The 13,894-nt window shown below is 45.6% G+C and overlaps 1 pseudogene; it reads right to left on the minus strand.

Moving 5' to 3' along the window:
- Positions 1–6,020: 6,020 nt before the first annotated feature.
- LOC133906874 (ABC transporter G family member 36-like) lies at positions 6,021–13,387 on the minus strand (annotated as a pseudogene).
- Positions 13,388–13,894: the final 507 nt, after the last annotated feature.

The raw sequence follows: 13,894 nt of genomic DNA on the forward strand, positions 1-13,894 counted from the left end.
AAACTCATCTAAAAAGAATACTAAGCATGAAGATTGTACCAATCTCTTTTGTGATATTTGGCTGCGGACTGGAGCACTTTTTCCACTGCTATCCACATTTTCATCCCAGATTTCATTACAGCATATGTGTTTAAAGTGCCAGCCTTATCACGGCCAAATTTATGTTCCTATAAGACCATCAAACAATAAAGAAATTATAATGAACAAGACAACATATATTTTTAGAGGAGAGAACAAACTCATCATATATTTTTAGAGTCCTAGCAAGTTGGCTAATAACAGAGCGTACATAGAGTCTACTAGAGACCGAAAAATTTAAATCCAAAATAAATATAGATAAATATGTCCTATATCGAGTTATACTCTTCCTAGCTTCATGGAGTCAATATAATTTTTCTCCACATTGCCAGATGGCATCACACTACTTTGGAGAGTTTAATAGGAGGGGATGTATTACGAAGTAAAGTTATTTTTGACAGAAAGTATTCGCTTAGCTCTTGCAAATAATGCAGGTCCTACTCCCCCTTGAATGAGTCGAGGAACCTTCTATACTCATCCCTCGGACAACAGATGATCGCGCCAGGGATCGGACACTGGCTAGTGTAAGGGCTAGGGAGAGTGGTTGAGGTGAAGACCCTAGTGGAGCTACTGACCAATCCTGACGATGTTGAGTAGCCCTCTGCAGGGCGTGAAGGCGATCTAGAGGTTGTCGACAGAGAAGACGACCGCACTGTCTCTACCACCAGAGGTTCGGGGGCTTCATCACTGAAGACCTCATCGATGACCTGGTCGATGATCTTCTCAAGATCACCACCATCTTTATCCCCTTCATCTTCTTCATCCCCCTTGCTCTCATTCGATTTCTCATCATCGAAGGAAACATTGATGACCCCAGGAGGGATCGTGGAGAGGGTCTTGGGGGAGAGGAACCCTGCTTCTTCACTCTCTAGGCTTAGCTCGCAGGACAACGGTGGAGTGAAGGCCATGGCTTCAGGCTCCATGAGTTCTCTAGAATAACGAGTAGAGGAGAAGGAAGGAGACAGGGTGAGAAACGAATTACCTTGGGTCCCCTCTATTTATAGCTGCAGGAACGGGTCACATTGTATAAACAGAGCCATCAAGATCTGAAGTGCTCACGTTTTCAAGATCGCCTCGGTCGCGTATCACATCTAGCGGAAGTCGAGGCATCGCTAAGACATTGCAACTTGTCCAATCTCTGCAAAGAGGGGTGCACGGTCATTATTGCACATCAAATCAAAAGCTGCAATGAAAACAAGCACAAGCAGAAGTGGGGTTTTAATGCTCACCTACCCGGCTGTTCAAATACACCCGATGACCATAACATAATCTCAACCACTTGCTCGGGGGTTGGAGACATCGAGTATGTGGTCGAGAAATGGAAGCTACATCGTATAATATCAATGTTTATGCTCCACTTTCTACTCGAATTCAGTCATGAAGCGAAGGGACATGGGTCACGTCAAGTATATTTTGGTGCATATGCTCTACTCTCTTCCTTGATTATCACACCCAGAGAGTCAGGGGCTATATCACATACTTTCGATGCCACAACTTTACTCCTTACTTGATCCAATCATTGAGTAGATAGTCGAGGGCTACAACACCATACACTCTCAATAACACATGTATGTTCCTTTTTACTCTTAGATCGAGTAATCTTCTCCTCGACCATAGAGTCGGGGGCTACATAATAATACCATAATTTTCATAAATTCAGTACATGTCTTTTGCAAAAGTTTATCTTGCTTTGCATCGACTGCTTTAGATAAGAGCCAATAGAGGCATATGTTAGGTTGATAATGGACAACTATACCTAATAAAGCATAACAACATAAGAGATTGTCAGACATCTCATGCTTAACAGCTAAAAAAGGTTCTGAAGTTCTAGTCGATCTCATGTGTGTTCTCTATTGAGTTCATGTCCACACGCTGGTTAAGCACGTAAGTCAGTGAAAGTTTGCAAAAGGTCATCATTATTTTCTATTTCCAGTTTTACACTAAGTCTTTCCTTATTCTTGTGGTTGCCTCGAGTAATAACTCGAGAGCCAAACATCTAACAATTTGTCTAGTTGAGTTTTCATATATCAATGAATATTCGATCAATAAGTCTTGAAGGTGGTCTACACGCCTACGGATCAAGATGTTGGGTGACGAGCAGGCTACGCTAGCCTAAAACAAAAAAATTTCTACAATATTCACCCAGGAAACCATGCTAGTAGGAGATCATATATCGTTACCGCTCGACGCACAGTGCAGCGGAAGAAGAGTTGAAGTAGACTAATCCAACGTTGTGCGCTTCAAACTCCTCGAGCAGCTTCTCGATCAGATCCGCGACCAGCCTCACGCAGGTGGTCATGCTCCCCGACCAACTTCGAGCAGGTGGTCGTGCTCCTCGACCATCTCTCGATCAGGTCTGTCGCGTCCTCGACCAGTTTTGAGTGGTCATGTCGTGCTGTCTGACCAGATTCGAGTGGTCGCGTGTGCTCCGAGATCAGACGAGCAGGTATGTTGACCAATTCGTCATGACCGACGACCAGTCCTGAACACATCACGATCAACTCTATGAGAAGATCAGCGCTGCAATAGCAGCAGCGCCTCTACGATATCCACACGTACTGGGCAAAAACACTGAGCGCCGGTGTGCTAGCACCGCACTCGCGGCTAGGGTTTTGGGAGATCATGTAGAAGGCTACGGGTAGGGTTTTGGAGTGGCTCAACCTTAGCACACCCTACCCACGCCTCTCCTTATATAGAGCTCGCCAATAGGCTCCCACGTTGGAAGCCTTTTAGGACTCTAACTTCTCATGTATCACAATCCAATCAAAACCCATATACAAATCCAATTCATATGTTTTGTTCCAACCCTTTAAATGTGTGACCTGTTAGGTTCATGTACAAACGGCTATGACGAAAATCCTTTCCAAATCAAAATCAATAGCGGTCCCTAGCAGGACATGTTGACTCCCGAGTATATACAAAAGATCATATCGGTTGAACCTTGATATACACATGCACCAATCCCTTCACCTCACGATACCAGTCAAGCTCAGAGGAGAGGTACGTGCCGCCCTTGTGATAGCTTGACCATTCATCCGATCAAGTAGTTGATTAATCATGACTAACTCTTTAATAATATTGGCATGGCCATGCACTTTCTCAATCCTCAACTACCTCGAGGGGCCCAGAGATATCTCTCCCATTATCAAGGAGGGGAAAATTCTATCTTGATCACTCACACCCCACGACATGTTTCATGACAAGCTCGAAAACTACCTTTATGACTACTCAGTTACGGAATAGCATTTGGTAGCCTCAAAGTATGCCACTACACATTCTAGAAATCAACGATGATCTCTGGTCTAAGGATTCTACAGGTACACCATTCGAGATAACAACTGATGTCACATCATAAATAACAATCCCAACAGTATCTCAAGGTGGGTCTATCCAACATCATATTCTCTAACACATCCATATTATTGACTTGGTATCTTTATACCTATGATCCATGAAACGTGATCATCAATCAATACATGTGCTGGTCTTATGTATCATCACAATGATATGCGACTATAGATCGACAAAAAATAACATCATGATATAAACAAAGAGTTTTATGAACAAGTCACATACTTGCCAATCAATATAAAAGGTAGTCATTCTTGGAATAACATATTATTCAAAAGTACATTAATATAGACGTGTGATATAATCATCTTTATGATTGCCTTTGGGGCATATCACCTTCACAAGATTGCACCTACTTATGCTAACTCTATTTCATCGATAAGAGAATAGTGACAATAGCATGTTAGATAGATAAAATATCAGCAAGGTTTTATTGCAACCATCAGACAAAAGTGTACTATTCGACTAAAGAGAAAGCTTTGGTGATATCCATTTACAAGAATGCCACTTGAAATTCCCCTCAAGGAATTTTATGGTCCTGGAATCCTCGTCATGATAGGAAACTTCAAGCACGTCATAATCGTCCTAGTCGTAAGCTGAGTTCGCTCAGTGGAAGCTAAGAATTTGACTAGGGTTGGTAACTCCAAGTATTGATAGTACAGCTTTGGAGGTCATGTCCAGTAGAATTGGTCTTTCTTTCTCCCAAGGAACAACCTCCCATTCTAGTGGCTCTAAAATATCATCACCAAATGCGTGGAGGGAAACTGGCGTCAATGCATTGTGCTCGGCTAGATCATCAATTTGCTCGCCAACCTTCAAGAAAAGCACGAGACTCGACCAGGAGTAGTCAAGAACCATCAAACCAGGTTGCCAGATCTCAAACTCAGGCATTGACTGTTCCAATGTCGTCACAGCTCTTGATGGATCCCCTGAAGCTACTTCATCTAGAAAATCCAAAAAACGCCACCAAAATTTGTCACTATAGATATGAAACCATCATGGTGGTCCATTGATAAGATAAACGTGTACTCAATTCGTGATCTGAAGATGAAAGCACAACATCCTCAGAACAATGACGATGAATAATTTCCAATCCTTGCGCACTGCGAACCCCTCTAGGTTCACCCAAAACGCATCGTAGGAAAGTGATGGGAGATTACAGACCATTCGGTCACCAGGTTAATTACCCTACCTTTGATCTGACGTTCTCACTCGATGACGATCAAGAGCCCGTTCGAGGCCCTAATCATCTACCAGCTGTCGCTAACTAAACTTCGAAAACGAAGGTTGAAAACTGCTTCACTTCCCAGACAATGGACCTCCACCAAGCCATCCTCATGCATGAACAGTCCCTTCAGGATCCAAGGAGCAAATTCCGCTGTCCTACAGACTTCACACCATGAGATGCAGACATAGCGGAAGAAGGTGAAATCTCTTGAAAACCGCAGTTTGTTGGAGATAGTGTTGAGCACTCCCAAAGGCAAAGTCACCTAATTGGGAGTTTTCACCATAAGATCCAAAGTGAAAGATGAAGTCTTTGAGTAGAAGACGAACAGTGGTGGATGAACTCGAAGGGCGAGACTGCAGAGGAGGCAATGATGGTGAAGTTCTCTTCTCGGGTAATTAAATAGGCCTTGCCTCAAGATGAGACTCATAAATTGTTTTCGATTGGGATAAAAACTATGGCACTTCGATTGGCGTGAAAAGCGGGATGATGGCATTGTGCGAATCTCTGCATGCTCGTATGCATTCTTCAAGCATTAAATGTGCCTATCAATGTCGCTTCAAATTTCAAAAGATTTTTTTAACTCTACTCAGAGACAGATGTCGAGAAGTCGATATTTCGGACCCCTATCTAGTCTCGAGTGTGGATAACAAAATGGTGCTCGACCCAAAAGTGTTTCCACTCGATACTCGGAACATAGCCTTTTCTTATTCGATTCTTTTGACTGTGAGTTTGATCTACCTTATGCGACCAGGATTGGACTTGGCGATAATTGTGTAGATGCTTGTAGAAGTCCTCGTTGCTAAGTAGATTTAGGAAGCTATTGTCAAATATCTAACTATAGGGTATATACACATAAGGGATATACCATATACAAACGAGATATACCGTGTGCATACTTAACAACTCGGAATATTATAGAACCGAATCCGCGGTACCTGATACGCCAAGCATCTAGAAGGTCTATACTAGGAAGGCCTCAATTGCTTAACCAACTCGAGAAGACTAGTATCCAGGGCAAATCTACCTACTTTGATGACAAGAAAAAGAACTTCTTATCGACTACGATTGGATAGGAGACGGTATATCACTCTTATATAAGATAGGGACTCAGACCCCCAGAGGAGGCTCTTTTTTCTCTCGACTATTGGAGGCAGGCATCAGGATCTTAGCGTAAGAGGAACTTAATCTTTAGCTTTATGTTAGATTAGATTTAATGTACTCCTTATAATAGATTAGCCATATTACATGTACTCGAGTAAATACATACATACAATTATCCACACAGGACGTATGATATTACTTCAAGTAGATGCCCGAATTTATATATATCATATGTGCCTAGCTTTATGCTCAATCTTTGATCCAAAAAATAACCTGTTATTTTTAGACACATTTATTAGAAACAAACCATCGACAGTCAGCTAAAGAAGTGGCCCTTTCTTACCTTCTCCAACTGATAATTTTTCTCTGGTACTCGTTTACAAAATTTTTTACTAGGCATGAATCCTTTACCTTACGAAATACTACGCCACCTTTCTAAAAAGAAGGGAAAAGGCTTATACGAGTAACTAACGAATTAAGATATACGGTGTACTCCACCAATATGCACAGCCCGATTTGTAATCCAACCCAAAGAATGCAATCCCTTGTGCAGGACATGCTTCCCAGCTCCTATCGTCATCATCTCTTCTGGAAGTTGAGCTTCATGATGGCGAAGCCAAACAGGGCGGCGAAGAGCACCGCGAACGCCACGACCACGGCGGCAACCCACCCCAACCAGCTGTGCTTGAAGTCGTAGTAGTCCTCGATGAACACCATCACGGGCCTGCCGTCGTCCATCGGCGTCGTAACGTCGCCGAATTGAGACACGACCAGCCCGTACAGCGTCCACGCGACGGGGCATATCCAGCAGTACCACCTCCACCAGATCGGCACTTTCTGAACAACGTGTCAGGCCAGAACGGAAATGAGTTACGGAAAGTATTGAAAAATAAGGGTAGGCACAACGGAGCGACAAGGGCGACGACGCTTACCGGTCGGGGGATGATGAACCCAGAGAAGAGGTTCCAGATGGCGTAGAACGCCGAGGAGACGATCGAGGCGATGTGGTAGTTTGGTGTCAGGCCGACGGCCATCATGCCGTAGAATGTGAAGTAGAGCAGCGTGAAGTACCCGAAGAAGAGGTACCAGAAGAACTTGGCAGCCGTCCATTCGAACCCGATCATCGAGTACACTATGACCCCGTATAAGATAGTCTGAACAGTCCGTATGGGAGCTCAATGACAACCTGCGAGGAGAGACAAGCTGATCAGAACCGTCTCCCAAGAATATGCAGTAATCAGAAGCAGAAAAAGGTGTCTGAAAATGATTTTCAGGAGAACCATTCACCTGGCCAAATGCATATGGGAAAGCTGAGTACATGCCGGCAGCTCTTTCACGATAAAAAACAGTCCGCTCCACAGCCACCACTGGCTGAACTGAGGTACAGTTCATGATGCCGATGAACAGCACCGCAGAGTACATTGAACCCATAGCGTTAAACATGTCTTGTGACGTCTTCCTGGATTAAGAAGCAAAATGTGTATTAAATTTTGAAGGTGTCCACATATTTGCTATATGCAATAGTAAAATTTGGCATGACTTACACTTTGCCACCAAGGTCCCAGAAGATGGTGCCGAGGAGGAGGGCAATGACGGTAGTAAAAAAGAACCTAACGGTATTGTAAGGAGGGTTTCTCCAGTATGACAGGTTCTGCTTCCACAGGCAAGCCACACATTGTGTGATGGAAGACCGTGAGTACTTGCTAGGGAAATGCAGATCACTTGAACCTGGCGCTGGTTGGCTTAATTCCTTTATCAAGGCCTTGTTCCTCCTGTAAAACGTAACAACACATCATCGACTGCAGAAATGCTCTGGAGAACGAAGGTTCATAATATTCAGAACTGCAAAGTGCATTGGTATGTAGCAACCGGTAGTCCTCCATTTTGTTGCATAAGCTTAGTATGATAAGTTACCTATAGCATACTTACGAAACTTTGACCTACCATAATTAATTTTAATTATTTAGTGCTCTTCCTAGTTGTTAATGTGACCACTTATGCTTACGCTCAAAGTGAAGCGATTTGTAGGATTGAAAGTTACTTACTGGTAGAGTTCAGATTTCTTGTATGTGTCACTGAAATCAACACCTAGCATCTGTTCTTGAGAGACTGTTGTCACTTCCAGCATCCATGTTGCTGGATTGTAACCATCTTTAATTTTGCTAACCCCTTGAATGCCCTGCATAATATGAAACCACAAGATCTTATGAGTAATTTTGAAGAAATTTGATAGATGGATATCCAAATTCCTGTAATATCACTTTACCTCGAAATACTTTATCAGCTCTGAAGAATGATGGCCTAGTGGACCAGCATAGATCTCTTCTCCACCACGCTTCAACAGGAAAAGCTGCAAGTATTAATCAAACATTTCAGACCTTGCAAGTTGCAACATGGTTCAAGGCTTCGAAAACCAGCCACAACAAATCTAGTATGACAATCTAGCACAGCTATCCAGAGAGTAGCTGGAAGAAATCTCCTTTGTGAAATCCCACTCACCTCATCGAATGCTTCAAATATGTCGATGCTAGGCTGATGTATCGTGCAGACCACAGTTCTACCAGTATTGACAGTGTTCCTCACCGTCCTCATCACAATTGCAGCTGCTCGGGCATCAAGCCCCGAGGTTGGCTCATCCATGAAGATGATCGAAGGATTTGCAACAAGTTCCACAGCAATGGTAAGCCTTTTCCTCTGCTCAGTTGACAGACCGTTCACTCCAGGAAGTCCAACCAAGGCATCTCTCAGTGGTTTGAGCTCCACAAGCTCCATCACCTCCTCAATGAACATCTGTAGACACAAAGGTAAGCAGCTATTTACCAAATATCAACTGAAGGTGGAAATGACAACCTTTTTGTGGGACTGACCTTTCTGTTCTTCGAATCTACATCCTTGGGAAGCCGGAGCCATGCTGAGAAAAGCAGGGACTCATAGACTGTCACCTGTGGCGAGTGGATATCATTCTGTTCACAGTATCCTGATACACGCGCAAAGGTCTCTTGTTTCTTAGGGTATCCTGAAATGCTGATGTCTCCTTCAATGTACCCACCGGTCTTTCTCCCTGCCAACACATCCATCAGAGTAGTCTTCCCTGCGCCACTAACGCCCATCAGTGCGGTCAGCACCCCTGGCCTAAAAGACCCACTGACACCTTTCAGGAGCTCCAAACGATCTTCAACAACACCTCGTGCTTTCATTTCCTGAATTTGATTTCACACCCAAGGTTATAGACTAGCGGTCAATTACCATTGTTGACAGTGTAAGAGAAGCAACTTTCTATATTTTACCTGTGGCATGTCAACAGAGTATCTGATGTTGTCGAAGGTGAGTGAAAGCGGGACAAATGGGAGGATCATCCCCTTTTGAGTCAGGGCAGAATTATCTTCCATTGTTGCTGACTCAGATTCAGCGTTGATTCCTGTTGATCGATGAGCGCTTCCTGATGCCAAGCGATTGCCATCCAGAACCTCACCGTTCATGTTGGCATGCTTCTCCTTCAGTTCCTCTTCAGATACTGATGGCCGGGAGTTGCCATATGCTGCAAAATAACAAGACGAAACCGTTCACAGGTTTAGATATTGCGAAATCCAAGAATAATGAGCGAACCGGTTTGGAGGTACTCACGCGGAAGGTATGTAAGGGCAAGAGTGAAGAGAGCATTGAAGAGTATCGTGAATCCAATCATTGCACCAAAGCCAATCCAATACCACTTTGCTTCCGGGAATACTCCACGGGACTTGAGGACTTGCACACCTAGGGTCTCGTTGGAGGCAGTGCTATTCAATATTTTGTCCCAGCTGTGCCCAAGCATCTCATTCACTGAGATGGCATTCTGCGCATACATCATTGGGGAGATCCAGTAGCCCCAGATCCACCATTTCTTGATTTTCTCTGCAAGATGAGATACAAAGAAGCAGTGGTTTAGGAAGAAGCTACATTGCAAAGAATTACAAAAAGAGAGAAAGGTGAGTTTTTACCTCTTACTAGAATAAATCCTCCCAACACCATGACAACCAGCAGCATGAACGATGCAAAGACATTTGCAACAATCATGTTCCTTGCTGCCCCACCAATAAATCGGAAGAGTGAAGCTGACATCTGATTGATTGCTAACAGAAGAAGATACTGCTTGAAGAACCTGAAGGCAACTGATACTGTTAGAACATTCGCAGCACATTACCAGAGTAAAAAATGATTAAGGCTACACGTTTTGTTAATAAAATGACCCATAAACTATCGGTAAATCTCACCTGCCGACATTTGGGTCAAACCCAATTACATAATATGTCAAGAATACATATCCGCCAACCTCGACAAATGTGATGGGTATCTTGAGGATCCATGAGGGTATAGTGTAGGACCATGCCGGAAAGAAAAGGAGGTCCCTCTGCTTGAAGAATACAGGCAGCTTGAAGACAGTGAGTGCCAGCTCAGAGAAGCCATTGAACATGATCATAAACACACCAAAGAAGAGAGCGCTCATGTAGATGCCCCCACTTGTCACCGAGTCATGCTTCATCTTCGTACGGAAGAAGACAGTCATTGCAATGATTGACGTTAGCATCAGCTGCAATGCCAGAGAACCAAGGAGTCAGTCATGTTGCTGTTGTTTTTCCTTACATGCCAACTGATGCTATTGTTTGGACTAATGGAAATTACCTGGAAGGTTCTGAACATGTAGACGAAAGAGTTCCTCTTCATGAGAAGGATCTCCCGATCTATGTTTGCCTTCAGCAGCTCCTTGCTACTCACGCCGTACCTCGTGGTGGTCAGCGCGGCTGGATGGCTCTTGCTCTTGTCAAACGGAACAGCGAGCTCGTTTGCTATAGCTCTCCCAGTGTGAAATGACTTGAATGAAGTCGCGAATTCCTTCACAGTCACAAACCTGTAAGGCTCATCAAGACGCGCCCAGTACTGTCTCTGATCTTTTTTCGAAGTCACCTGCTCAGCATTTCAATGGAGATATGTTAACAAGGATTTTACATATATGTACATTGAAATATGGTGCACAGTATGTACTTCTTGCAAGAAGTCGGCGACACCCTTCCTCTCAGGGCATCTGAACCCTACGGACTCGAAAAATTCAAGCACATCCTCACGGGGGCCCTGATACACGACCTGGCCGTCTGAAAGGAGGACGATGTCATCAAAAAGGTTGTAAGTCTCAGGCGCTGGCTGCAGCAGGGAGATAACGGCTGTGCCACCAAGGATGTGGATAGACTGCCTAAGCGAGTTCACAATCTGGAATGTAGTGGAGCTGTCAAGCCCAGTTGAGATCTCGTCCATGAAAAGCGCCCTGGCAGGCCCAACCAGCATCTCACCTACAGGATACATCCAAAGAAAATCATTCACAACGCTCTTACATAAAGCCAATGTTTTTGAACTGATAAACGACTGTCTTTTTTACCGGTTGTAACACGCTTTCGTTGTCCACCAGAGATGCCCCTCAGCATCTCATCCCCTACCATCGTATCTGCACATATCTCTAAGTCCTAATATCTGCAGCAAGTGACATGCAAATGGTAAAGACAGATTAGAGTAATCCAATCTGAAAATACTCGCGGCTGTAGCTAAAAGTTGCATGTACCTTCAGAATATAGTCAGTGACCACATTGGCCTCTTGCCCACCCATTGCAGACGCCTAATTAAGTTAAGCAGAAAAAAATACTAAGTTTTCGCTTCTGATCAGTTAAGCGTTCATGAATAACTTAACAAAAGACAGCAAACACATGCTGGATGTAGTCAGGTTTTGTAAATACTTGCCTTCATGAATGCATCCATATCAGCATCAGGCTTGATATTTGCCGCCTTCTCCCGCCTCGACAGCTCAGTCAGCATATCTGACAACATAAAAGGAAAGAAGGAAAACCTGATAAGCATATCAATCAAACCATGCCAACCTCGCGTAATCTGCAAGCCGCCCAAATGAATGCATGTGTTTGTGTGACTAGCTCAAAATTGTACCAAAGCGGGAGCCAACACCCTGGCAGCGGGCGGAGAAAGCTAGCGTCTCCCTCACAGTCATCTCTCCAATGTGGAGGTCATGTTGGCTGATATACGCGGCCGTCCTCTCGGGCACAAACTCCGTCATCTCGTGCCCGTTGTAGGTCACTTTGCCTTTAACCTGCATATTGTTTCAATGTAAGTAATCCGTATCCACAGAAGGTGCCCTGTTTGCCCATTTTGTACAGAAGTTGAGATAAACAAGATGCTGATGAATTGTGCATAATGAGGGAATACACAGATTGATATTTCAAAGGCATAATTATTGCAAGATGTATAGTATAGCATTCCATTTTTACAACCTTGAGGTCTTTGTCAAGCCTTCCGGCCAGCGCGAGCAGCAAGGTGGTCTTGCCTGATCCGGGTGGGCCTAACAGCAAAGTCATCCTGCACCAACGTAAAGAACGTGAGGTAGACTGGTGGAAGAAGCGAAGAAATCGAGTCCCAAAAGACCCTGATTTAATAATCCAGACTCCAACTCCAAAACAAAACAAACAAATACTAGAGTTATAATCTTAGTTGTCCAAAAGAACATATCATCCTCGCTGTAGGAGAAAAAAAAAAGAAAGGAGAGATCGTTTTACTACCTGCGCGGCTTGACGATGCCACTGACGTCGTGGAGGATGGGCATGGTCCGCTTCCTAGTGGGCAGTATGTGCAGCGCGTTCGCTGCTTCCTGAATGGGACAAGACGCACACCAATCAATCACCTTTCGTTGACGCATACGTAGGCGGAATGAATCTAGAGCGCACGAACGAGTGGAGCACGACGGCGCGCGTACCTCGACCGTGTTGATGATGGAGTTGAGGACAGTGGGGAGGCCGCCGCTGCCGACGCGCACCTCCGCCTCCGCCTCCAGGTGCTCGAACCGCACCTCGATCGTGGGCATGTCGATCCCAACCCTGCACAGCCAAGAACGCGCAAACCGTCAAACACCCGGCGGGCGAGGCAACCGCCAAGGTCACGGGCAGCAGCCAGCAGGCCACCACTACTTTTCTGGTACTACTACGAGCACGCACGCACGCACCTATCAACGCGGTCCTTGAGCTTGAGCAGGAACCGCTCGTTGTCCTCGTCGGCGACGCGCACGAGGCGCTCCAGCAGCGCGCGGCGATCGCGCGGGCCGAGGCTGAGCACGTCGACGTCCACGAGCCCCTTCCCTCCCGCCTCGGCGCCGTCGCCGAGCGGGAGGATGGCGCGGCGGACGCGGTCGTAGGTGGGCAGCTTCTCGAGCGCCGCCCAGCGCAGCGCCTCCTCGTCGTCCTCCTCCCTGGAGGAGCGCGAGAACACGTCGTCCCCGCGCCGCCACATGGACTCGCTGTCTCGCCGCATGCTCGCCACCTTCTGGATGTCCCCCGCCGCGTCCATCTCTCTATCCCTCCTCACTCCCCGCCAGGCCGCGGCCTCCTACCCCCCTACCAATCCGCACCCCGCGCCGACGCCGAGCCGTGACCTGGGCTGCGATTCCAATGCGTTTTCGGGGTGCTTGCGTGCGTCTGCTGTGCACCGGAGACTGCCGAGGTGGAGGATGCCGAGGAGGATGGGGGGTTTTGTAGGGGTGGGGGGCCGTTGGCTTGCGGTCGCGATGGTCAGAGCCGTGGGACCGAGCATGGCGCTTGGCGCCTTGGCAGCAGATTACAAATTTGCAGTCAGCTCTCCTTCTAGAAGAAGAGCTGTTTTCGCATGGGAATACGAGAGGATTAATTAAGCGTCTGACTTCTAGAAGAAGAGCTGACTGCAAATTTGCAATCTGCTGCCAGCTTAGCGCTGGCCTGACAGGTGGTCCTTCCATTGCAATGTCAGATTTTTTTTTGAGCGATCTGTGCCCCGATGGAGCCGTACAAAGGGTGATCATCTGGCAGGTGAAATTTGTGGACGCCTGGCCGCCCGGTTTACGTGGAGGCTTTGGCTTCTTCTGCCGCATAGGGAAAGTGGCATAAAAAAGCATTTCATAATATTTGACATTTTTATGATATATAGATCGATGGTGATTATCTATTATAGAGGCTTTTACGATGATAGTACTATCCAAGTGAAATTGGGAGACTTCCAAAATCCTTGTCGATTTCTTTTTACACCAATGATGGACCATATTGATTGCTATCGTGTTACTTACATCCACTACTGAAGGCA

The sequence above is a fragment of the Phragmites australis genome, chromosome 2 (assembly GCF_958298935.1).
Source record: "Phragmites australis chromosome 2, lpPhrAust1.1, whole genome shotgun sequence".
Taxonomy (NCBI): Eukaryota; Viridiplantae; Streptophyta; class Magnoliopsida; order Poales; family Poaceae; genus Phragmites; species Phragmites australis.